This window comes from Pleurodeles waltl, chromosome 5 (genome assembly GCF_031143425.1).
Source record: "Pleurodeles waltl isolate 20211129_DDA chromosome 5, aPleWal1.hap1.20221129, whole genome shotgun sequence".
Lineage (NCBI taxonomy): Eukaryota > Metazoa > Chordata > Amphibia > Caudata > Salamandridae > Pleurodeles > Pleurodeles waltl.
Window position 1 is genome coordinate 306,026,618 of NC_090444.1, and position 27,362 is coordinate 306,053,979.

Here is a 27,362-nt window from a genome sequence, read left to right on the forward strand (position 1 = left end):
TAATTTACAGATTGACTTTTTAGCTCATCCCCATTTGGCAATATCAGACAGTGTCACAAGGAGGTGGGATTTGCAGACTGACATGTAAAGTGAACATGGATTGGACTGGGTACTCTCAGGCATGAGATTTGTGGTGTGTGAGTTCTTTGTTCAGCCGGTCAGGACAATGAGATGGTAGTGTCCTGTTCAACAAGACCTGTTGGTAATAGAGGTGGAGCCAATGGTGCCATGTATGTGTTAATATTCTCAGACACATGTCATAATGCAGTATCCATACCCTCTAACATCATGATGGTTTGTATTGGATGCGCACTAACTTGTATGTAGCTGCCAGTGTGTTTCCTCTTTGCAGACCAATGTGCATGTGTCTAAAGCCTGATATAGGTGGATGGAAAGCATAGAGATACCTGATCGGGGTAAGTGGAAAGTCCCATGACTGGGGACATTATTACTGGCTTCTGTCTGTTTCATGGGGTCTGTTAATTTGGGAGCTATGGTATGGGTATGTGTAGGAGGCTGGCCTGGTTTGTAGTGGGTACTTACACCTTACACCAGGTCCAGTTATCCCTTGTTAGTGACTGTAGTAGTGTTCTAGCAGCTTAGGCTGATAGAGTTAGCTATAGCAGAGCAGCTTAGGCTGAACTAGGAGACATGCAAAGCTCATGCAATACCATTATAGTTACAAAGTACTTATGCACAAGTAAAGACAATACTCAGTGTTACCAAAAATAAAGGTATTTATTTGGGTGACACAGTACCAAAAATATCTTTTTACACAATATATACACTAGACACCAAAATTAGACAGGTAAATAGTCATAGAACAATTCAAACAGTAGGAAATCCTATAGAATGCAATGGGAGAAAATAAGTCTAGGGGCAACACAAACCATATACTAAAAAAGTGGAATGTGAATCATGAATTCCCCCCAGACAAGTGTAGTGTGTGCAGAATCGCTGGGAGAGTAAGAATACAGTAAAGGTAAGTTAATTACCCCACCCCAGATCCCAGAAAGACAGGAGTAAAGTACTGTAAGTTTCCTTAGGACACACTACAACTCGTTTTGGGGATTTTGCAGCAGCCAACCAAGCCTACAAAGAACAACTGCTGGCTTATTGGACCTGAAGTCCTGAAAAGGAAGGGAACAGGTCCAGAAGTCAAAAGAAGTTCTAGGAAGGACAGGAGCCCCTGCCAACCCAGAAGAGGGTGCAAAAGAAGAGTCACCAGTTAGTAGAAGACTGCAGAAATGCAACCTAGGAAGACGCCAGCGGGTTCCTGTATAATGCAAAAGATGTCCCACAGCGTGAAGATCGTTGCAGATGAGATTTCATGTTGGAAGGCACCAACAGGCCCTGGCTAAGAAAAAAAAGTGTTTTTCATTAAAATGGCACTGGATGGACCCAGAAGGGACCTGGAGGCCCCAACTCTGTATGAGGAGGAAGACAGGGATCATAGCACTTTGAAGAGCTCTCAGGATGCCAGCCCGCACCCCTAGAAGCCACTGGATCCTGGTTCAAAGGAGGTGCAAAATGCAAATGATGCAGCGCAACAAAAGAAGTTCCCAAGCCGCCGGAGAAAAACATTAGTGAGTTGAGCTTTGCAGGGTGGAGTGCTAGGGACCTGGGCCAGGCTGTGCACAAACAAATTTTGAAAACAGTGCACAGAGGCCTCAGGAGACGAAGAAAACACAATACTCAGAGGTACCGTCGTTCTCTGGGAAGGCACAGTCTTACCTCCTCCAAATTGTGTCAGCAGGACCTCAAGACAGTCTATGTCAATGATGTCCACCATCTGTGTCCTTAGGAGCACACTCATCAACGTGAGAGGAGTCCCAGGGTACCGGTCATCGCCTTGGAAGGTGCCTGCTTGGAGCAGGGGTGTGATTCTGTCACTCCACAGGAGATTTCTTTGGTCCTTCTGGTGCAGGATGTAGACAGGGAGTCCCCAGAGTATGCACACCATGGAAACTGTTGCAGCTGCTGACTTGGAGCTGAGGTTGCTGAAGAAAAGTGTCTCTTGTAGACACTTTGTTGCAGTTACAGCGTTTCTTGGAGCAGGCTGCGGTTTATCCGAGGTCAGAAGACTCTGAAGTTGTTGCAGAGAATTTCTGAAGGAAACTTGCAAGCAGAATCTGAAGAGAACCCACAGGAGAGACCCTAAATAGCCCTGAGAGGGGGATTGTCTACCTTATCAGGTATGAAACTATCAGGAGGGGTCTCTGACGTCACCTGCTGGCACTGGCCACTCAGAGCCCTCCAGAGTGCCCCCACACCTTGCAAAGCAAGATGGCTGAAGTCTGGGACACACTGGAGGAGCTCTGGGCACCACCCCTGAGGTGGTGATGGACAGGGGAGTGGTCACTCCCCTTTCCTTTGTCCAGTTTCCCGCCAGAGCAGGGGAGAAGGGGTCCCTGAACCGGTGTAGACTGGTTTACGCAAGGAGGGCACCATCTGTGCTCTTCAAAGCATTTCCAGAGGCTGGGGGAGGCTACCTCTCCCCAGCATATAAAATCTATTTCCAAAGGGAGAGGGTGTAACACCCTGCTCTCAGAGAAAATGCTTTGTTCTGCACAACCCTGTCACTGAGGTGGCAGCAGCTGTGGCTGCAGTGCAAGCCTCAGAGAGCGGGTTTGGTAGTACTGTGGGTCCATGGTGGACCCCCAGGATGCATGGAATTGGCTCCCCAATACCAGATTTGGAATGGGGGGACAATTCCATGATCTTAGACATGTTACATGGCCATATTCGGAGTTACCATTGTGAAGCTACAGACAGGTATTGACCTATATGTAGTGCACGCGTGTAATGGTGTTCCCGCACTCACAAAGTCTGGGGAAATGGCCCTGAACTATGTGGGGGCACCTTTGCTAGTGCAAGGGTGCCCTCACTCTTAGTAACTTTGCACCTAACTATCAGCAAGTGAAGGTTAGATATATAGGTGACTTATAAGTTACTTAAGTGCAGTGAAAATGGCTGTGAAATAGTGTGTGCACCATTTCATGCAAGCTGCAATGGAAGTCCTGTGTAAGGGTTTGTCTGAGCTCCCTATAGGTGGCAAAAGAAATGCTGCAGCCCATATGGATCTCCTGGAACCCCAATGCTCTGGGTACCTAGGTACCATATACTAGGGACTTATAAGGGGGGTCCAATATGCCAATTGAAATTGGCAAATGAAGTCACTGGCCTACAGTGACAAATTTAAAAGCAGCAAGAGCATAAGCACTGAGGTTCTGGTTAGCAGAGCCTCAGTGACAAAGTTATGCACTACACAGGCATACACATTAGGCCACAAACTATGAGCATGGGGGTCCTGGCTAGCAGGGTCCCAGTGAGACATATAGAAACACCCTGACAAATATGGTTTTCACTATGAGCACTGGGGTCCTGACTAGCAGGATCCTAGTGAGACAATAAAAACACCCTGACATATACTCACAAACAGGCCAAAAGTGGGAGTAACAATGCTAGAAAGAGGCTACCTTCCTACACACTGCCAATCTTGAAGAACGCCAGCTGGTGCCTAGCGCCCATGGAACATACCTTCCCCCTGAGGTTGTTCCACCTCTTCTTGATGTCCTCCCTTGTGCGTGGATAGATGCATACAGAATTCATCCTGTCTTTGACCACAACCCCATTTTTTTGCCAATTGATCTTTGATGGACCTTTGCTCCAAAAAGGTATGGCTCTACTCTGATAAGTCTGTCAGCTCATCATCTGTGAAGCGTGGATGTTCATGTGGGGACATGGTAGTGGACAAGATAGTGAGGTTGTGAGAATTGTGAGGAAAACAGAATAGGTGATGATGTTTGGGTGCTGTGATGTGAGTGAGTGACGGTTGGTGTGTCTTGTGTGGGATACTAAATTGTGTGTTGTGTGTGGTGCGGGATGAGTGATGATTGAAATGTGCAGGTGTGTCTATTGTGTGCTTTGGTATGATTTATTTTTTTGGCTTGTCTCTGGCTGTGTGTGGCAGTTTGGTTGCCATTTATGTGTGTAAAACAGAAAAAATGTAAGATTTTAATATATAGGTGTGAAAAATACAAAAGAAATATGTTTAAAATGTTTATGTTAATAAAAATGAATGTACATGACAATTATGTTAAAAATGTTTGACAATGTATGTTGAAATGCAAATAAGTATTAAGTGAATAAAAACATAAAAAGTACACAATTGTATAGATTACTAAAATTACTGCATACAATAAACAAAAAGTACTTTACAAAAACAGTGTGTCTTTCTTGAATTTTCACACCATACTTTAAAATGTAAAGCAAGGCATGTTAATAAAAACCTTACATTTATATATGAAACCTACTTCATTTATAAAATGAGAAGCATCACAGAAAATAAGAATGTTTAGAAAAAGAATATTTCTTCTTAACTAAAGTTAAACTAAGGGCTTGATTATGACACTGGCGGTCCCATCACAGGACCTGCAATGCCACAGTGAGGTTGCTATTACCATGCCGATGGCTTCCTCCGCTTTCGTAGTACAATGTTCCCACTGGGCTCACTGATGAGAACAGTGCTACAGTATTGGTCTCCGCTCCCTTGAGGGAGCTAAGGTCAATACCGTAGCACAAGAGCACCATCGGAATGTGCACTGTCTGCAATTCAGACAGTGCACATTCCAAAAGTGCTGGGCGCGGGAGGCTGCACTGCCCATGCCCATCAGTGGCTTTCCGTCAGCCTTTCCATGATGGGGTCACTGCCCTGGAAAGGCTGGCAGAAAGCTGAGTTGTGATCAGCACAACTCAGACTGCCAACAGCCCATAGGGAACAATGTTCCTGGCAGTGACGGTAGCCTTTAGGCAGTCCTGCCCACCAGGGTTGTAATGAGATGCTGGGAATGCCTGGAGTGCTGCCCTCCCACTGCCTCCACGAGTGTGGCGGTCTGAAGACTGCCACACTCATAATGAGGCTCTAAGTGTTTAACTTGTAAAGCCATGAATTAGGTTTTCTAACTCCAAACTGAAATAGAATGCACAAACTCCCAGCTAAACCAAACTGGAGAAAGTGTTAGATTTGAGAAGATATATCTACTATGTAACAAACTGAAGTATGGGGTAGATTTGAGGTGGTAGATTTGCTGTACTAACTATAGTACTGGATGCAGCACCACTTTTCTTGGATATTCCCCTAAATACCACCCCAGTGAGGGCTGCCCCAGAAATGGCTACCCCCTGGATGAGCCCATCAGCTGTTCATTCAATAATGGGTAAGGTTCCCACCAAATGCAATGAAATTATGTTTTGAACAGCTGTGAGCAGTGTTTCCCTATATGGGACTCCAAGGTAAATAGAATTCTCACAATGTGCTTGCCATTTGGAATGGTTCCCTTCATAGACCACTGTGTCAGATGTGGCACAGTATTTACTGCAATGTATGCTAGCATGCATGGTACACCGACATATGCAAATCTTCAGGATGTGTTCAAACAAATACAACATTAATACAGGGCATCCATTGATCTGGTTTTGGTGATGACAATAATGGGCAGTTTTGCAACTGGCTTTTCAATTATTTGAAGTAATAATGAAAGAAAAGCAGCAGTATTGGCAGTACCCCAGCTACTCCCAGATGTTCCTAAAATAGACCAGGAACATGACCTGCCAAAGGTTATTGCCAAAACATATGCTAGTATAGGTCTGGATAGTCTGGGGGCCAGATCAAGAAAGCCACAGCTTTAGGTAATTCTGGTAGGAATGATACCAAGCAAGTACAGGAGGATTCTAAAAAACACTGTGATAAAGATAAAAATAATAAAGATCAAATACAACAAAGAGGAGAATCTTCCCATTTGGGGACCTCAGAGAAAAGATAAAATCTTAGAAATTGTGACAATTTAAAACCTTCTGCCAGATATCAGTATACTGATTCAGACCCTTCCTGGACCTTTCAGGACTCATCCAACAAAAAGAGCAAGAAAGGTGGCCAGTCAGATCACCGAAATGAATACGTGAAACCGTAAAAGGACATCACAATGATAAAGGAAGAAAAACTTCCTCAACATAAACCTCAATTTAAAAAGAAGAAGGTTGTGGCACTTTCAGCTAAACATGCCACACATATTGAGAACATTACTGAAGAACAGGACATGGGCAGTGACTCTGCTAGACAGCGCAGCAGAGGTCACAATAATTCCCCAGAATTTTCAAGAGCTTCTAGAGATGACAGCAACTAACAACTACCTAGAAGTCAAAAACCTGGATCGGTAGGTTCCTCCACAAGGCAGGGTATATAAATTAAATATTCAAATTGAGGGTGACATTAAGTGCACAATCGAAGTAATTTTCTGGAAAAGATTAACAATAAGTCATGATATTCTACTGGCCGAAAAAGATTGGTCGCCAGAGTTTGTCTATAAGCTCCCACAAGGAGAAAATGTCAATCTCATTTTGCCTTTTTTCTCAGCCCTTGTTCCGGATCCAGGAAAAGGAGCCTGTGCTGCTGATTGGGCTCTGGCTGAGGCTTCAGCGCTGTACCGCAACCATGTGGGTTTTGATATAAGAATTCTCCTTATCATGATGTTCCAATCTACTAATACAGCCTTAATATCTAATAAAACATGAAGCAAAAGCCCCAGTGAGGGAAATACTCGCACAACTCGACTACCAGGGGGTAATTGAACCCTGTGTATCTCCTATGAATGACCCTCTGTTTCCCATAGCTAAGCTGGACCATTCATATAGAATAGTCGTAGATTGCAGGCATTTATATAATCATACACGCACATTTGCTCTTCAAAATTCACATAGTGCAGAGCTTATGAACAATATAGTGCACAAACAATATAAAATTACCCTAGATATTTCCAGTGGGTTTTTCTGCCAAACTCTAGTGCCTAAAAGATGAGATTTTGCCACATTTTCTGTGTTCAGCTCTCTGTGCCATTTTTGTCATCGTCCCCAAAGGTATAAGAACAGTTGGGATTGTTCTCGGCCCTCGTGACATCAATATTGCATGATATTGATCCTGAGGCATTGTCCTGTGTAGATGACATTTGTCTGATGGATGATGACCCATCTAGCCAGGGTAGATCGCATTGTTTTGGGATTTGCCGATCATAGCTACAAATTAAATTTTAAGAAGACTAAAATAGCCTTTTTCAGTGTATGGTCCTGGGAATAGGAGCTTTCAAATGAGGGAAAGAGTCTGATACCATATTTCCTAGGGATGTGTGCTCAACTTGAACTGCCAACAAACAGTGGGCAACACAACATACACAAATTCTCAGTTCACTACAAACTAACAGGTTCGAAGCAAAACATATACATATATGTGCAAACAAAGCAAACCTGGTTATCCAGGTCATCCCGGATACCATCAGATTTAGATGTATCACATTCAACGAAGGAAACACAGTACCCATAACATACAAGTCACATCTGAACTACAATGCAGAAATGCGGTTTGCACCCACAGAAGAGATAATGACTGCAGTTCAGATTGCAGTCATCAAGAAGAGACTCCTAGACCAGGGAAAACACATTTGTTTTGTTACCCCAATACCAGACCTTGAAGCTGTTACCAAAGCTAGTGCTCCAAACACAAAATCATTGCATTCATGACACAATGGATACAGTGGGCTACCTCCTTGATGGCCACTCATGTTGATTATGTTTTAAATCTAAAGCTACAAACTCTGTTGAGTATGAGCTTGAATACCCCATGCCCACTAATGTCATGCTTCTTGAACAATACAGAATCACCATTTACATGATTGTTCAGCTCAACCTGCTGCAGGTTCTAAATATCAGTACTCTGCAGCTTGGTCACCAGTTTGTGGAGTGATAAGGGATGGCAAGTTCCACCCTCAACAGAACAACACGCAGTCCCTAATGGACTGCACAGCAAACCTTGCAGAGCCTAAAGCTTTGATGTTGGCACTGGGACATACAGATCCAAAATTACCAAACTTATAGTGTGTGATTCATATTATTGTGTTCAATCCTGGTACATTAAAGGTTTCAGAGATTTGAAAAGAAACACTATAAAACACAAATCTTTCTGGGGGAAGGTGGAAAGTCTTAAAGACAAACTGCCATGGGTTCATGTCAAGCATACATTGGACCATCAATGTGTTGAAATACATATTGTAGGGAACTTATTGGCTGATCAAGCGGCCAAGTCTGCAGTAGCTACAGCTTCTGTTGTTGTGATAACACATTCTCATACGAGGGTGGATGGTGACATCTTGGTTACCGTAAATGCTTTGACTGATGGCAAGCCCTTACCAAAAGTATACCCTACGAAATGTTCCTCCCATGAAAGTGCCCAAAACGTTGCCTTTGTAACAATACCAGGGGTGGGTGATCATATGATACCCAACAATGATCACAGAGCAGAACTGATCAAAGCAGCTCATGAGGGTGTTGCTTCTACCCATGTTGTTGTGACGACTACCATTTTTGTTTCACAGAAAAGTTACTGGTGGCCTGGTCTATACAAGCAGACCAAGCAGTATCGCCTTAGCTATGATGTTTGCCACAAATAAAAGGATCTACCATCAAACGCCCACCGCAGACACCGTTCTTTACATCAAATAATCATTTGCAGTGTATGTACCTGGACCATTGCAGCCCTTTAAATTCTGATGGTGCATTCAAATACATTGTACTTGCTGTAGATTCTTCATTCAGATTCCTATGGCTGTTGCTACAACGAGCCACTGATGCTCAAACTTTTGCAAAAGATTTTCAACACTTCATCAGGAGTTATGCAGTTGCAGCATTCCATTCGGACCTGCGTCTGACTTTGCCTCCAAGAGATTCAGGGATGCCATTGCTACATGGCAATGATGAGTTTTGGGGTGCATTATTCTTCACACTACCATTCCAAGGCAACCTCGGTAGTGGAGAGAAAAAAACGAGACTTAAAGCAATCCTTAACAGCTAGGAAATTAGGTTCAGGTCGTAGTTGGCTCCATCACCGGTATGGAATCCAGGGAGGATTAAATATTCTGCCTAGAAAGGTCTTTGCAAGGTCATTCCCCTTCCAAAGACCTATTCAGCATCCCTCTTTATGTCCCAGATCTTGATGGCCCTGGCGTGGTTTCAGTGGAAACACCTTTTGACATAAATGAACATGTCACTGTTTTGCAGGAATTGCAGCAGTTCAGTGATAACCATTCATCAACACATGCTGCAACCTTGGAAATTAGTTATTTTACAACATCCACAGGTTCAATTCCAAAAGTTGGGCATCTAGTTCATGAAAAGATACCTGTGAAGAAGGATTTTGTCCATCCTACCGAGCATCGATATTTACATTATATACAAGAACTGTTATCCTACCACCGCTGCCTGGTCCTAAAGACAACCGCTTTGTGTCCATTGATTATGTCAAATTGCATCATGTGGCCCATCCTACACAGTAGACCATGAGGATTCCTGGGTAGTTCCCTTGCCCCTCTCACTACCATGCCGGATATTCCTCTTTAAGCTTTAAAAAATGCTGAAATTGTTTCCCAAAAGTTAGGGAGGGCTTGAGAATGAACTTTTGTTAATCCCTGACACCACTGGATCAACAGGAAATATCCAACATATTAATCTGCAATTTTCCAATGAAACTCAAACTGATGGCATTGTTTATGATGAACCACATCTGCATACATCTACCAGTTCTCTTTCACCAAACACTGGCTTCAGTTTTTGCACAAACTGCTTCTCCTTATTTACCACACAATGATAATTTTTCTTCAGATTCTTCAGCACCAGCTATTGCACCAACATGTGGTATGAGTAAGCATTTCAACTTGTTTAAAAAAACCTATTTGATTTGCCCATGGTATTATCTGTGGATCATATTAACATGGCTTGCCTTTTTTATGGATTTGGGGGCATATTTACACCCCATTTGTGCCAAATTTGCATCATTTTTTTTGCAGCAAAATCGGTGCAAAACTAACTCCATATTTATATTTTGATGTTAGACTAGCCTAATTTAAAAATATTGGAGTTTGCACCATTTTTCAGATGTGTGAACCTACCTTGCATCAATGAGATACAAAGGAGGCGTTCTCATTTAAAAAATGGTGTTAACGCCATAGCCCCGTATTTATCCCCAGTGCTAAAATGACGCACAGGTGGAAGGAGGGGCTAAATAATGGTGCATAGCTTGCTTTGCACCATTATTTAATGCATGTGTCAGACCAGGTGTTAAGAAAGCTGTGGACCCATTTCCATGAGTAAACACCAATGAATGGGACACAGGTGCCATCCTCAAGCCCCAGGAACACCCTCACCCACAGCAGAGGGAGACCGGAGGATGGGGGACCCCATCCCACGTAAGTAGGGTAAGTATAGGTAGGCAATTAAAAAAAAATTAAAGTGCCATTGGGGGCCCAACTTGGGGCCCCCGGCATAGCTCAGGGTGCAATAGCCAAGCCCAAGGGACACTGGTCCCCTGTTCTGGCCATTGGGGGGGTTGGGCATGACTCTTGACTTTTCTAGGACAGGAGTCATGTGGTATGGATGGTTTTGCACCAAAAAATCACGCTAGGCTGGTTAGAGTCATCTTTTTTTTTACTCTAACCAGCCTAAAGTAATTTTTTGGTGCAAAAACCTCCTCTTCCATACTGCCAGCACCACCTGGCTAATGTAATTTTTTTTACGCTAGCCCACCCTTCGCACCAACTGTAGATTTTAAGCCTTCTCACCTTGAATAGTATACTCTATTTGAAAGTTAAGATGTATATATGAATACCGAAAATTATGGAGACATTACACCTTCAATATTTGACAGCAGGGGACAAAAGTGGGAATGCAAAAAACATTATGCACTCTAATTTAATCTGCAGCAAACCCTATCCCAGCTATCAAGTCTCCAGTGTTTCCGCTAAGGCATCTCCTTATGGAAGAATCAATGAAAATATTTGTGTATCCCTGCCCATGTCTTTATTAACCTAAGAGTAATCACTATCACCGGTGACTTAAGCTAGCACCTCTGAAAACTCGGACATTTATGGCGACTATATTGAAATTACTATGAGTATCTTATTCTTGTCTACACATGCATCCCATCTGCAGTCAGATACATTTTTAATGTGATGCTTCAAGGATATGTGTTTGATGAGATACTTCAAGGATGTCCATGCACACTATATTTATTCCTGTCAGGTACTTGAGGAAGACCAAGTTTGTATCATAAAAAGCAAACAAATATACACATGCCTAAAATCTCATTCAAAGCATGGCGGCCATCTTTAAGAGCCAGGACCTCTACAAGCTCCAACATTTGTGGTGGCCATATTGAAATGATTGCGGGTATTTTGATCTCACCTACCTATTCATCCCATTGGCAATCATATACGTATTTAATGTGATTCTTTAAGGATATATCTTTAATGTGATGTTTCAAAAATATCCATGTGCAATGCGTATTTTCCTATGAAATATATGAGGAATAACAAGTTTGTATTTTAAAAAGTCAAATAAATATGCATATGCATGCAATCCCATTCAAAGCATGGCGGCCATCTTTACATAATATAATCTTCCATCCGATTTCATGTATACCAAAAAACCCTTGTATAAATGACCTTAAGTTATACTATACAGTCATCATATGCTTTGAAGATAATGTCTTAAAGATGTGAATATTGTTGCCAACTCTTTCTAATATATATTATAATGGCTGGAACAGACTGTAAATGAAATCCCAGTAAAAAATCTTTAGACAGTATGATCTACCCAATAAAAATATGGTAACCATCTTTAAAGGGTGTGATTCATCACTTTCAGGTCCCAACAGTTGGTTATTTTTGCCAGTGGACCCAAATGGTTATCATGCATGTTTATAAACTCTACGCAGTGGTGTAGTGCAGGCAGTCAGGCCCCTCCTTATGTCACCACAAAGCACTCAGGTATTGTCTCCATCGTCACCATATAGAGCATGTGTAAATTATGTCAATAATGGTAACAGTCCTCCACACTAACAGCTATAAAAAAACATCTTTCCCTCCTTCTGAGGATATTGAATTGCAAGATTACTTGTTAGGCCCCAGAAAATTACACTCAAAAAGATTCTTAGATGTAATATATAATGAAATCTGGCAGCTTTCACAAATGGAAACTGCTGCACGTTTAAAGGCAAATAGGTGTGGAAAATTTAGAGAAAAATGTAGCCGCGATGAACGCATTTATACACTAAACAACATTGTGTCTACTGCTATTGACATTATTCAAAACAATATGTTTACACCATGTACAAAGCCAGCTTAGGTCCATTATGCAGTAGAGTTGGACTTTACAAGTTCTGAAAAGTGGCTGCATGCCCAGGAAGCATGTTAACTCTAAGGAGATATTTGGAGCATTCAACCATACATGTAAACAACAGATAATGGCTAAGAAGGAAGCTCGTTATATCATGATTAATATTGAGAAGTTAAAAAGAGTTGCCTTTTACAGTAGCCAAAACACCATCATTAGTGTGGTTAACAAATGGAGTGACCTCCTTGCCAATATCGACATTTCAATTCACTTTGGGGGTCATTACAACATTGGCGGTAAAAGCCGCTTACCGCCGCGCAGAAGACCGCCAACACACCACCGTGGCCGCGGAAATCCGCCACAGCTATTATGACCCCAATTCAGACACCCACACAAGTCCGCCACACCAATGGTCAGTGATAAACTGGTGAAAACAAAACCTCCACTGTCACACCAACAGAAATACGCCCATGCTATCACGACCCACGAATCCACGCGGTGGTCTTTCAACGTGGTATTCCATTGGCGGTACACACCGCTACGCTCAAAATACACACACACCTGATACACATACACACACCACTCCCACATACTCAATACTATATAAAACACACACCCACATCACCCACAAACCCGTACGACAAAAAATTCTGAAAGGCCAGCGAGAGACACCACCATCCACAAACTAGCAGCCACAGGCACTCAACACCATCACCCACACTACTTCCACGCACAAAACACCACACACCACTACATATCACCACACTTATCACAACATACACCACCCCACACATCACCTACACCACCCCATGGCACGGCAAAGACAACCCAGGTTCTCGGAGGAGGAGCTCAGGGTCATGGTGGAGGAAATCGTACGGGTAGAGCCACAGCTATTTAGCTCACAGGTGAAGCCCACCTCCATTGCTAGGAAGATGGAGCTGTGGAGAAGAATAGTCGACAGGGTCAACGCAGTGGGACAGCACCCAAGAAATAGGGACGACATCAGGAAGAGGTAGAACGATCTACAGGGGAAGGTGCGTTCTGTGGTCTCCAGACACAACATCGTGGTACAGCAGCGGACCCCCAACTCCTCCCCCACAACTAACAACATGGGAGGAGCAGGTCTTGACAATAATGTATCCTGAGGGTCTCGCAGGAGTCGGTGGAGGAATGGACTCTGGTAAGTCAAATCTTAACTATCATATCCCCCACCCTACCTGCATGCTATCACAGACCCCCACCCTCGCCCCCAAAAATATCACTCCAACTCCTCACAAATGTACCAATATCACAAACCACCCATCCCAACACCAAGCCCTGCATGCAAAAACAAAGCATGGACACCCATCACTAAAGCATGCCCACTGCACATACCCATAACACCCCCCTCAACCATTGTCACACAAGCCCATGCACAGGAATGCCAGCACTGGGGTACATGGTCACCCACCCATTGCACACCATTGCACACACAGATGCAATAATCATGCCTTTCCACCCCTGCAGGACCACTACCCAACGTCACCAGACAGGTGGGTCCAGACATCTCCACCCCACCCACAGAAGAGGCCCACAGTGATGACAGCAGCTCTGTTCAACTGGACCTAGATGACCAGCCCGGACCATTGTGGGCCTCGGGACAGTCGGTTCCCTCACACAGGCACAGCCCACCACAGACCTTCCACCCTCTAGTAACACCAGCACAGCACCCACCCAGCGGGCCCATACCTCCGTCCCCAGGACACGTCAATCAGCTGTGTGTCCACCACTACAGGGAAACCAGGATAACCCACCACCCCAACAACAACAGGGACCTGGGGGAGCGGTAGTGGGCACACGGTCCAGGGGACGGAGGCACAGGAACACAGGGGAACTGGGAGGGCTGCAGTGCGACAGGGGGCGGACAGGCCTAGGGAACCCACTCTCCACGAGGCCCTCTCCTCCATCATGGGAGCATACCACCACTCCCAGGAGATGATGGCGACGGTCCTGGCCAAGTTTCAGGAGACCCAGCGCATGCAGGAGGAGCAGTATATGGGCTTCAGGGAGGAACTCAGAACCATCAGCACCGCCCTGGGCACCATCGTAGGGGTGCTGAACGAGATACTGAACACCAGGAGGGACACTGTGGCACTCCAAGGGGCCCCTGACACTAGCCATGACGATGAACTGCCCACCACCTCCGACAGCGCTAGTGGACAGGGGGAACCGCCACAGGACCACCACACCAGCACCCCACCCCCTGCAGACGGAGAACCACCCTTCAAGCGGTCCCTGAGAACCAGGAACAAGACAGAGCACGATGACAAGACCCCCGCCAAGAAATAAGACCACCCTGATTGTCATCCTACTGTCCCACTTTGTAACCTTATCCATATTGGAACTGCCCCAGCTCCACTTCCTATGCCCATATGGGCAATGCACAAGTGAGAATCATAGACTGGACTCTGCCATGGACAGTCCTCCACCATCACCCCTCACAATTTTACAACCCCCCTCCAATATTTAGCACTTAAATAAACACCCTTGAAGCACAAAACAACTTGGAGTCAGTCTGTGATTTAGAAAATGTATTATGGCAATGACAGTGACAAAATGCGTTCTCAAATGTAATGTCAACATACCTATGTTACACATCTCAAGTCCATGAGGAATCTAAGCAGATGACACACGTTGGAAACCACACCTGTGAAACCGTAATGAAAATGTACAACTCAGTTACCATATACTGGTTGAAATCGACAGACAGGATAGAGGTAGAAGTGTGAAAGTACCTGTAGTAGGCAGGAATGTGTTCTCACCTGTGTGTCACTGGAAATATTGCTGGATAACTGAGTCTCTGTTGTCAATGTCTTCTTCCTCTGCTTCCTCCTCATCACTGTCCACAGGCTCCACAGCTGCCACAACACCGTCATCTGGACCATCCTCCTGCAGAAAAGGCACCTGACGTCGCAAAGCCAAATTGTGAAGCATACAGCAGGTCACGATGATCTGGCACACCTTCCTTGGTGAGTAGAATAGCGAACCCCCTGTCATATGGAGGCACCTGAACCTGGCCTTCAGGAGGCCAAAGGTGCGTTCGATCACCCTCCTAGTCTGCCCATGGGCCTCATTGTAGCGTTCCTCTGCCCTTGTCCTGGGATTCCTCACTGGGGTCAGTGGCCATGACAGGTTGGGGTAACCAGAGTCTCCTAATAGCCACACCCGGTGCCTCTGGAGTTGACCCATCACATAAGGGATGCTGCTATTCTGCAGGATGTAGGCGTCATGCACTGAGCCAGGGAACATAGCATTTACCTGGGAGATGTACTGGTCTGCCAAACATACCATCTGTACATTCATCGAATGATAACTCTTCCGGTTCCTGTACACCTGTTCACTCCTGTGGGGGGGGACCAGAGCTACATGGGTCCCATCACTGGCACCTATGATGTTAGGGATATGTCCAAGGGCATAGAAGTCACCTTTCACTGTAGGCAAATCCTCCACCTGAGGGAAAACGATGTAACTCTGCATGTGTTTCAGCAGGGCAGAAAACACTCTGGACAACATGTTTGAAAACATAGGCTGGGACATCCCTGATGCCATGGCCACTGTTGTTTGAAATGACCCACTTGCAAGGAAATGGAGCACTGATAGCACCTGCACTTGAGGGGGGATTCCTGTGGGATGGCGGATTGCTGACATCAGGTCAGGCTCCAACTGGGTACACAGTTCCTGGATTGTGGCACGGTCAAACCTGTAGGTGATGATTAAATGTCACTCCTCCAATGTCAACAGGTCCACCAGCGGTCGGTACACCGGAGGATTCCGCCATCTCCTCACATGTCCCAGCGGACGTGCCTAGGAAGGACAACAGCGACCACAGAGTCAAACAACTCAGAGGTATGTACCCACAGTCTACACAGAACACGAAACAGAATCCAAAAAATTGCCTGTATGTGTGTTGAGTCTAGGCCTAGGTATGTGTGACGCAGTTGAAAATGAAGCCATGTGGGCCCCTGAAATGACAGCTGCCTGACCTCTAAACTGGGACAATGGGATGTGAGGTAACTGCGCTGGCGTTGTGCACCGTCGCGGTAGGCGGTCGAAGACTGCGGCATAATGCTGCATTGGTTAACATTGGACCCTATTGGTCCCAGGAGCCAATGACGAAGTGCGCCGGCGGTGATGGTACGCACCGCCGCGGACATCACCACCGCGGACGTGACTGCCATTTTCTTTCTGTTCAATCACTCAATACCTGATCTTTGACAGGAGAGGACCTACACTGCAAGTGCTGCTGTGACCTCGGTCTGGAAGAGACAATGGCTTGTGCGTCTGGGGAAAGGGCCCCTGCCTTCACTGCACAGGAGTTGGAGAAGCTTGTGGACGGGGTCCTCCCCCAGTACACGCTACTCTAAGGTCCTCCAGACCAATAGGTAAGTACACAGGGAACACGTTGTATGGGCTATGCCTGAGTGGAGAGGGCTGGTTTTAAGAAGGAAGGGGCCACGGTTCTGCATGAATGATGGACTGTGAATGCATGTGCCACATGGGAAGGGTAGGGATGTGGGCTACTCACTTCGACGGTGCAGTTGCTAATGACTTCTCTTCTTCCCCTGTACATTTCATTTAGGTCAGCGCCCACCAGAAGAAGGATATTTGGCGTGCCATTGCCAAGGACGTCCAGACCCTGGGGGTCCACCACAGACGGAGCACCCACTGCCGGAAAAGATGGGAGGACATTCGCCGCTGGAGCAAGAAAACGGCGGAGGCTCAGCTGGGGATGGCCTCCCAACGTGGGAGGGGTGCCCGTCGCACCATGACCCCCCTGATGTTCCGGATCCTGGCGGTGGCCTACCCTGAGTTGGATGGGCGCTTGAGGGAATCACAGCAGACACAAGGGGGTGAGTACCATGAGGGACGGGGTCAAGACTGATTTGCATATGGCTGGGTCCAAACTGGGGTGGCATGGTGAGCAAAAGAACGATGGATTAAACCCAGATCTTTGACTGGGGGTGAGTGTTTGACAATGTTCAGCATTCCGTCCATCACTTGTTGTTTTTGCTTTGTCGCCCTAAGTGGGAAGGGTATGCCCAGACGTGGGTCCCGTGCTTCCCATGCCACTGGATTCAAGCTAGCCTGGCTGATGAGGGGTGAAACCTCGAAACCGGTCCCAGGATGCTTGTTTCCGGTCCAGTGAGGACCTGGCTTGGCAGTTCGGTCTGGACTGTTCCCATGAGGAACGGGGTCAAGACTGATTTGCATATGGCTGGGTCCAAACTGGGGTGGCATGGTGAGCAAAAGAACGATGGATTAAACCCAGATCAATGACTGGGGGTGAGTGTTTGACAATGTTTAGCATTCCGTCCATCACTTGTTGTTTTTGGTGAGTACAACATCATTCTGCAGACTTTGCACGCAGTGAAGGTGTCTGGGTGGGGGAGGAGGGCTGTGGGTTCCCCTAGGCCAGGGCAAGTTCCGTAGGCTAGGCCCCTCCGTAATGCAGGCCATGTGGCACTCCACCCCACCTCTGTAGAGTGCCAAGTACAGGTATACATGCCCCTGTGTCATCTATGTGTGCAGATGTCGACCATAGCTATGTAGGCCATATCCCAGGAACTGCATCTGTAGAGCCCAACAGCGCGGCGTAGTGCAGGGGGCTGCTGTGTTTGTATTGTCCGCCAACGGTAGCGGTAAGCCATGCACTCAACCTGTCTTTCTTCTGTTGTCGTCCCCTTTTTGTGGTCTCCCTGTTCTTGTGTGCATCAGCATCATCAGGCGGAGGTACAGTGGCACCGGAGCACGAGGGAGCTGCATCTCACATGGCCATGGAGGGCCATACCACGGACTCAGAATACACCAGTGGGACGGAGGGCGAGGGGAGTTTCATGGCGGTCACAGGATCTGCAACCAACGACACGGACTCGTCCTCTGACAGGATCTCCCTTGTGGTGGCGGCAAAATCTGTGCCCCCCCACTTCTACAGGTACAGCCGCCACCCCCGCTACAAGCCCCGCCCTCCCAGCAGCCCCTCAGCCTTCGCCCATGCCCGCTCACCCAGGAGGGTGGGCATCACCTTCGCCCCAGGCACCTCAGCCCCTGCCCCTGTCACCTCTGCTGCCCTCAGTGAGGAGGCCATTGACCTCCTCAGGTCACTCACTGTTGGGCACTCTACCATTTTGAATGCCATCCATGGTGTAGAAAGGGAATTGCAACACACAAATGCATTCCTGGAGGGCATTCATTCTGATCAGGCTGCCCTTCATCGAACCCTGCAAACTCTGGCCTCAGCACTGATGGCAGCCATTGTCCCTGTCTCTAGCCTCCCCCTCCAACTTCCTCCACCCAGACCCAATCCCCTGTACCCCAGCCTATCCCAAGCACACCATCAGACCAGCATGCACACACCTCACCACACAAGGGAAGCTCAGGCAAACATAAGCACCACACATCCCACAGGCACTCACGCAAGCATCACACACATACAGACACAGCAACATCCACTGCCTCCACTGTGTCCCCCTCCTCCTCGTCTCCCTCCTCCCTCCCAGTCTCGTCTACACTCTCACCTGCATGCACTACCACTACAGCCACTAGGTCCCGCACTGGCACACCCATCACCACACCCCGCTCACGTACACTCACCACCCCCACTACCATTTACACGTCCCCTGTGTCCTCTCCTAGTGTGTCTGTGACGCCCCCTCCCAAAGTACACAAACGCAGGCACACACCCACCCAACATACATCCACCTTACGACAGCCTTCAGCGCATGCACCTGAACCCAAAGCCACAAAAGTTACACCTCCTACAACCACCTCCTCTTCCTCCACTCCCAGACCCCCTCCAGCTACCCGTCCCAGTGTTCCTAAGAAACTTTTCCTGACCAAGCTTGACCTCTTTCCCACCCCCCCTCCAATTCATAGGTCCCGTACTAGCACCTCAGCCAAAAAATCTCCGGGACCAGTGGTGCCTGTTGTTAGAGGTATGTGGAGTGCACCGGGCACCAGGGCAGCCAGTGTGACACAGAGCCACAGCACAGCCAGTCCCCCCTCTGTGAAGCACCAGAAGTTGGACAGTGCCCGGCAGGAGTGGGGGAAGACTCCAGCCAGCAAAGCCAATCACAAGGGTCCCGGGGGGAGTGTCCACTCAGCTGTGACTCCTCCCAAGGTGGGGAAGGGGCAGAAGAAATCGCCAAAGTCTTTGAGGAGCAGCACGGCGGAGAAGACTGCCATCATCCCCGCTGCCCAGGAGGCCACCGCCAGCCCAATCGTCACTGGCCAGGAGGCCACCGCCAGAGTCAGTGCCCAGGAGGGCAGCCCAATCATCAGTGGCCAGGAGGCCACCGCCAGAGTCAGTGCCCAGGAGGGCAGCCCAATCGTCACTGGCCAGGAGGCCACCGCCAGCCACAGCCCAGCTGCCCAAGAGGGCCCCGGCAGCCACAGCCCAGCTGCCCAATGAAGGACCGCCAGCCCCAGCCCAGCTGGTCAATGAAGGACCACCATGGCAAGCACCGCTGAACAGGGCAAGCACAGCTGAACAGGGCAAAGACCGCCATGGCAAGCACCGCTGAACAGGGCAAGCACCGCTGAACAGGGCAAAGACCGCCATGGCTAGCACCGCTGAACAGGGCAAGCACCGCTGAACAGGGCAAGGACCGCTGAACAGGGCAAAGACCTCCGTGGCAAGCACAGCTGAACAGGGCAAGCACCGCTGAACAGGGCAAGCACCGCTGAACAGGGCAAAGACCGCCATGGCAAGCACTGCTGAACAGGGCAAGCACCGCTGAACAGGGCAAAGACCGCTATGGCAAGCACCGCTGAACAGGGCAAGCAACGCTGAACAGGACAAGGACCGCTGAACAGGGCAAAGGCCACCATGGCAAGCACCGCTGAACAGGGCAAGCACCGCTGAACAGGGCAAAGACCGCCATGGCAAGCACCGCTGAACAGGGCAAAGACCGCCATGGCAAGCACCGCTGAACAGGGCAAGCACCGCTGAACAGGGCAAGGTCCGCCAACTCAAGGACCGCTAGCCCATGAGCGGCAGGGGCAGGGATGCACCTGGGACCGTCACGGGAGAGTGATGCACTCTGGGCACCAGTCCCCCTCCAGAACCAGTGGAGAAAGCCATCCACTACCTCTGTCCTTGGCAGGATGAAGCACTCTGGGCACCAGTCCCCCTCCAGAACCAGTGGAGACATGCATCCACTACCTCTGTCCTTGGCAGGATGAAGCACTCTGGGCACCAGTCCCCCTCCAGAACCAGTGGAGAAAGGCATCTACTACCTCTGTCCTTGGCAGGATGAAGCACTCTGGGCACCAGTCCCCCTCCAGAACCAGTGGAGATATGCATCCACTACCTCTGTCCTGCACAGGATGAAGCACTCTGGGCACCAGTCCCCCTCCAGAACCAGTGGAGAAAGGCATCCACTACCTCTGCCCTTGGCAGGATGAAGCACTCTGGGCACCAGTCCCCCTCCAGAACCAGTGGAGACATGCATCCACTCAGTCTGTCCTTGGCAGGATGAAGCACTCTGGGCACCAGTCCCCCTCCAGAACCAGTGGAGAAAGGCATCCACTGCCTCTGTCCTTGGCAGGATGAAGCACTCTGGGCACCAGTCCCCCTCCAGAACCAGTGGAGATATGCATCCACTACCTCTGTCCTGCACAGGATGAAGCACTCTGGGCACCAGTCTCCCTCCAGAACCAGTGGAGACATGCATCCACTCAGTCTGTCCTTGGCAGGATGAAGCACTCTGGGCAGCAGTCCCCCTCCAGAACCAGTGGCGAAAGGCATCCACTACCTCTGTCCTTGGCAGGATGAAGCACTCTGGGCACCAGTCACCCTCCAGAACCAGTGGAGATATGCATCCACTACCTCTGTCCTGCACAGGATGAAGCACTCTGGGCACCAGTCCCCCTCCAGAACCAGTGGAGAAAGGCATCCACTTGAGAGACTGTGGCTTTGCACCCCTAGGATTGAACGGTGGGCAACCCACCCACTGTATAGACTTGAGAGACTGTGGCTTTGCTCTCACCAGGATTGAACAGTGGGCAAACCAACCACTGTAGAGACTTGAGAGACTGTGGCTTTGCACTCCCCAGGATTGAACAGTGGGCAACCCACCCACTGTATGGACTTGAGAGACTGTGGCTTTGCACTCACCAGGATTGAACAGAGGGCATGCCACCCACTGTATAGACTTGAGAGACTGTGGCTTTGCACTCACCAGGATTGAAAAGTGGGCCAAAAACCCACTGTAGAGACTTGAGAGACTGTGGCTTTGTACTCCCCAGGATTGAACAGTGGGCAACCCACCCACTGTATAGACTTGAGAGACTGTGCCTTTGCACTCCCCAGGATACATCAATGGGCATGGAGCCCCCTCGTGGATCTGGCGTGGTGCACTCATCTGGCTGAGGTGCCCCCCCTTCCCTTCCCCCTGAGGTGCTTGTTATATTTGTATCTGATGCCCCAGCAGTGTTCTCTCCGTTTAGATTAGGTATCTTGTGTGGGCCTCGTCCATGCATTTTGGGCCCAGTGGTCCACGGACAATGACTTGTGCATTACCTGCACTACTAATCGTGATGTATATTTTGTTTACTGTGTATATATATGTATATGTATATATTTGGTTACTGTATTTTGATATATTACAATGGTTCCACTCATTTCCTTTTGTCTTTGCATTCTTCCGGGGGGGGTTGTTACTGTAATGTTTGGATATGCATTGGTGTGTGTGTTGCAGTGGGTGAGGGTCGGGGTGGGGGTGTTGCGTGTGTGTCCCTGTCTTTTGACTCCCCTTCCCCTATGTCGTAGGTGCAGTACTCACTGTTGTCTTCGCCGCCGGCGTTGATGATCGTCGTACAGGAGCAGGAAGACTAGTGCAGGAAAGATATGGAGTTCAAGCTCCATTGTGTCGTCGTTCCTCGTGGAGTGTGTAGAGGTGAGCGTTTTCCCTTTGAAATGGCTGTTTCCGCCGTGTTTTTATCTGCGGTGAATCCGCCCCAGAAAAGGTGGCAGATTGGTAGGTTGTGATACTGTGGGCGGTACATTGTCTTCTGCCTGTCTGTTGGCGGTGACCGCTGCGCTGTTTGTTTGTACCGCCGTGACGGTCTGAGTGTTAAAGTGGCTGTCTTTGTTGGCGGTTTCCGCCACGGTCATAATTCCAATTTTTTTACCGCCGGCCTGTTGGCGGTCTTACTGCTGCTTTAACACTGTCCGTCTGGGTTGTAATGACCCCCTTTGTGTTTGAATTTTTTTCCTGTTGGCAGGTCTAAACTGTTAGGAAACAGCTAAATCCACGAGTTGTGGGAGTTGCCCTTTGATTTAAAATGCTTGAACTGCTACAACAAGGTTTTTCTTAACAGAAGTAAATGTGAAACGTCTGTAAGCAATCCTATAATTTGTGAGAAGATGGCATTGCACGGCACATGCAGCCATGCAGCGTGTCTGTGGCGAACTTATCCTGCTACTTGAAGGGTATTCCCATCGCTTTGATTCACCCAGTGTTTCAGTTACTTTTGAATGGGAGTTACTTTATGCTTAGTGATCAAGGCTGTTGTGGGATAAAAGTAGGTGTCCCATGTGTGATTTCAGTTTCTCAAATAGTGACCTGTTATGGAACTGTGCTTTTCCTTCCCACACCTGAGAATAAAGTACTGAATTTGTTGCATCACAATGCTACTTATAATGCCAATTTCGACAAGCTGAGCAGACTAAGAACACTTTTGTTTTAAAAACATGTGGCACTCACATCAGCCCATGAAATGTATGATCTGCAAGTGGGAAGGTCATCTGCAGAGCTATAGGGCCAGATGCATCAAGCTCCCGGATTGCATTTCTTAAATAGAGAATTTCAATAAATCTCTATTTTAGAAATGCAAAATGGGATGTATCAAAACTGCGAGTTAGCAATAGCAATTTCTTAAAATTCTCAAATGCAATTTGCGCATTGCAAATACCAAATCGCAAAACAATTAGCGAATCAATATTTGAAAATCACAAATTGCGAAAATGGCAAACTGGAACAGGCTGATGGCATCACAACCAGGAACTGAGTCAGCCCATGCTGTTTCCAGGAGCCACACCCACAAGAGCAGGCAGAGAGACACAGCCGAGCACCAGGAAGGCAGTTGTGTGAGCCAGCCAGGACGAAACAGCAACATGGCCAATGATGGGAATGTGAAGGAGAAAGGAGATAGGAAGCACAAGCTCAAATTCAGTGAGCAGGAATTGGAGGTGCTCACTGAGGAGGCAGTAAGGAACCACAACAGACTTTTTGGGAAGAACTCACTCCAGGAACCTGAAAGTGAGAAGAGGAAACTGTGGTCAGAAATCCAGACCAAAATTTGTGCAGTGGGTGTTGGCAGCGCTCCGTTGAGGAGATACGCAAGCGATGGTACGATTTGCGTTCCCGTGCCAAAGAGAGGGTGGCCAGCCGGCTAAAGCGGGCAAGGTGCACCCACCCAGACCACTCACCCAGACACCGTCTACACCAATGGAAGACATGGTGGAGTCCACACTGCTTCCTGAAGCTGTCAGTGGTGTCACCAGCAAAGGTAAGGGCAGTAATGATGTGTATACCGATATGTGCATGTACAAAGGCCCCTTAGAAAATAGGTATTAGCTCGATGCATTGTGAAAAGTAGTCCATGCCACATCTTACATACAACACAACAATGCCTTATGGGAATGGTAGTCCACACCCCTAAAGTGCTAATCCCGCATATATAGTAAGTTAGTGTACAACCACACAGAGGAACAACACAAACTGCTCACAGTGATACGATGTTCGTGTACATTCATTACTATTGTGCAACATTTTGTGAAATATTCATAAATTACATGCTGCACATTGTCGTTGTAGATGTCCCGGGCCCTGATGCAGCAGAAGGTGGAAAAGTGGGGGATGGCAATACACAGCCACAGTTACCTCTCCCAGAGTATAACCTGGACTCAGATCAAATACCGGATGAAGTACCCACACCACCCCCAGAGGCTAGATCCACAGGAAGACAGCAGTCCCTGCCCCAGCGTCAGTCAACTCCCCTCAGGAGGTGTCACAATGCAGGCAGACAGTGCACAGATGAAGGAGAGGGCCCATCAATCTTTGGCGGCTTTGAAGCTTCCATGCTGAAAGTGCAGCGCCTACAATGCAAACAGATGAGGCCAATGCACAAGCAGTTGGTGTCTCACAATCACAACATGGGAGTACTGCACAAGCAGTTGGATGCAAGCGATGAAAACATGGGATCCATGCACAAGCGTTGGAGTCTCTGAATGAGAGACAGTAAACATCAGCAGAAAACACAAAGGAGTTGACAAACGCCATTAGGGTACTCTGCACTGAGATTCAGCAGGAGGCGCCATCACCAATTTATGGGAAGGTTTGATGGGTTCTGCATATCAGTCAATCGGCTCAATAGCTCAACTGCCTTGATATCACGAAGTGCTGTGGGCATACAGGTGGGGATGGCACATTGCAATTGGGACGTTGCACGGGGATTGATGCGAATAACCAATGTTATGGCTGTAATGCAGAAAGCACGCAGTGCTACAAATAGCGAACTTGGTGGTGGGGATAGTGAGGAGCTCTCTAGCCTCAGCAGTCTTACATTCCATGTGATGGATCCTAGGCGTCGCAGTACCAGACACAGTACTGTCTTGGAACCCGCTACAAGAGCTGCCAGGGAGGCCACTGAACACTCAAGTGGAGCGCATGGACGTAGGAAGTAATGTTGAGGGCTAAAGGAGGCTACCTTAACATGTAGCAATACAGTTATGCTATGATGCTAATTGTGTGACACTGTTACTCGCACATGTTTGCCTATAGTGCATAGCTATGTCCTATTGACACATATGTTACTTGAAGTCAAAGTAATAAAGATGCTATCTACAGAAATACATAATATTGAAGTAGTGTTGTCATTACTTACATCAGAAATGGTTGTGTGTGATGTCAGCAGATCTTTGCCTGCCCTGTGTGCAGCATTGTACCTCCTCTAGGCTGGCGTTGCACGGCTCATGTAGGGCGTCAGTATATAGGTCCACACTGCTTAGGCACTCTCTCCTGGAATGAAAAGACGGTGTAATGAGTACTTGTGATATCTGATGTCACATTTACATCAATTCAACATTGTGAACTATCAAATTACCCAGGAGATATCCTTCGCCAAACTCCCCAGCTAGTAGTCTTGTGTAAATTCCGCTGTGGCGAAAGATGTATGAGTCATGTGTGCTACCTGGGTATCTGGCCATGAGATTGGTTATGATTTTGGAAGCATTGCTAATCACTTGTATGTTCATGGAATGATGGTTCTTACAGTTCCGATAAACATACTCGGTGGCCGATGGTGGACAGATTGCTACATGTGTCCCATCGATGGCACCTATGACATGTGGTAATTGGGCAATCTGATGAAAATCTAATTTTCTCCGTAGTAATTCCTGTGGGGTGTTGGGGAATCTAATGTGCTGCTGAATTATGCTCAGCATGGCATTGAGAAATGCATTGAAAAATCATGAGAGGTCACTCTGTGAGAGCCCTACTGCTGCTGCTATGACCCCTTGATAGCTCCCTGAAGCTAATATGTGCAGGGAGATTAATACATGTACATTGGTGGGTATACTATTGGTCCTGTGTGTGGTGCACTGCAGTAGGGGTTGTAGATCAGGTCAAGTATCAATGCTGAGCTTAACCTGTACTTCTCATAAATTTCCTCATGTCTGTGGTCAAAAAGGGTTATGCGCACTCTGAAAATGCGTTTTGGTCTCCTCCTCCCTCTCCTCAAACCTGCCAGGATCCTCATTCTCATCACCATCACGTAGAGTGCAGCCATTGTGGAAAAGAGGCTGAATGATTCTTGGCCTCTTTATATAGGTTGCACCTGGTTACCACCGGATTTCAATTTGTGGTAAATTGCATGTGCAAAGGGCCATTCTGCGAATATTGTCTATTTGCACATTTTTGATGCATCGCATTGCAAAATGGAATTTGCGTGTCGCAATCTGAATATCGCGAATAGCGTCATGATTTTGCGGATCACTAACTGCGGTTCGCAAATCTAGGTCGCAATTTGCATAATGCAGATAGCGATTCGCTAAATGATGTTGCTATTTACGATACACAGATTACGACACAAAATCATGTCGCAGTCACAAGGAATCGCTATTTTAACGATTCCAAATTTTCACACTGAGAATGTCTTTCATACATAGTATTTGCCATTTTTGCATTCACAAACAGCCAATTTTTGCGATTCGCACCGTTTGCGAATACAAAAAAGTTTGATACATCGGGCCCATAGTCCCTTTAAAATACAAAGGCCCACATTTAAGAAAAAGTGGTGTATAAACTCTGATGGACCACTTTTTCTGTGCCCTGACGCTATTGTCGCTACTGACTCTATTGTGGGTCTTTGCTACACTAGCATCTAAAATGTTGACACCAGTGTAGCAAAGTGCAAGGAGGCCATTTTAATTCCTGCTCTGAGCAGGTGTTAGAAATGACAGAAGAAATGGCACAGTGAAATCTGTTAAATTTCACTGCGCCATTATTTCAGGCCTCCTAGCACCAGAACACCCTCCTTGCATAAAATATGTCTAGTGCAGGCATAATGTGGCACAAGGGTCTACAAAGTGCTGCAATGCAAGCATTGCATCACTTTGTAAATATTGTGCGGGGGAAATGCTACCTTAACGCCACATTTGCATAACAAATGATTCAAATGTGGCACAAGGGGGTGCTAGTGGCTTTTCTTTTTTAATATCCCCCAGTGTTTGGAGTTATACCTTCACTCACTTTTTAGAGTGTTTTTGGAGGTTTCCTGATTGTTTTGGCATTGATTGGTAGTAGCTTGCTATTGCTATTTTTAATTTGAAATGAATGCCTCATCTCAACAAAGAGCAGTGATGGAGCTTCTACCAGCCCAACTGTGCCATGAACGCATGATGCAGTATTTCAGACCATCATTGTTGGTGGAACTTGAAAAGAATTGGACCACAATCCAAGTCAGGGCAAGTAAGATACACATAAAATGTTTACCTCTGTTTTCCCTCTGGTAGCTTGGGACAGAGCAGTCTAGCTAAATTCAAGAGGCAATGTATAAAGTATCCATGCACACACAGTAATACAATGAAATCACTACAAAAGGACTCC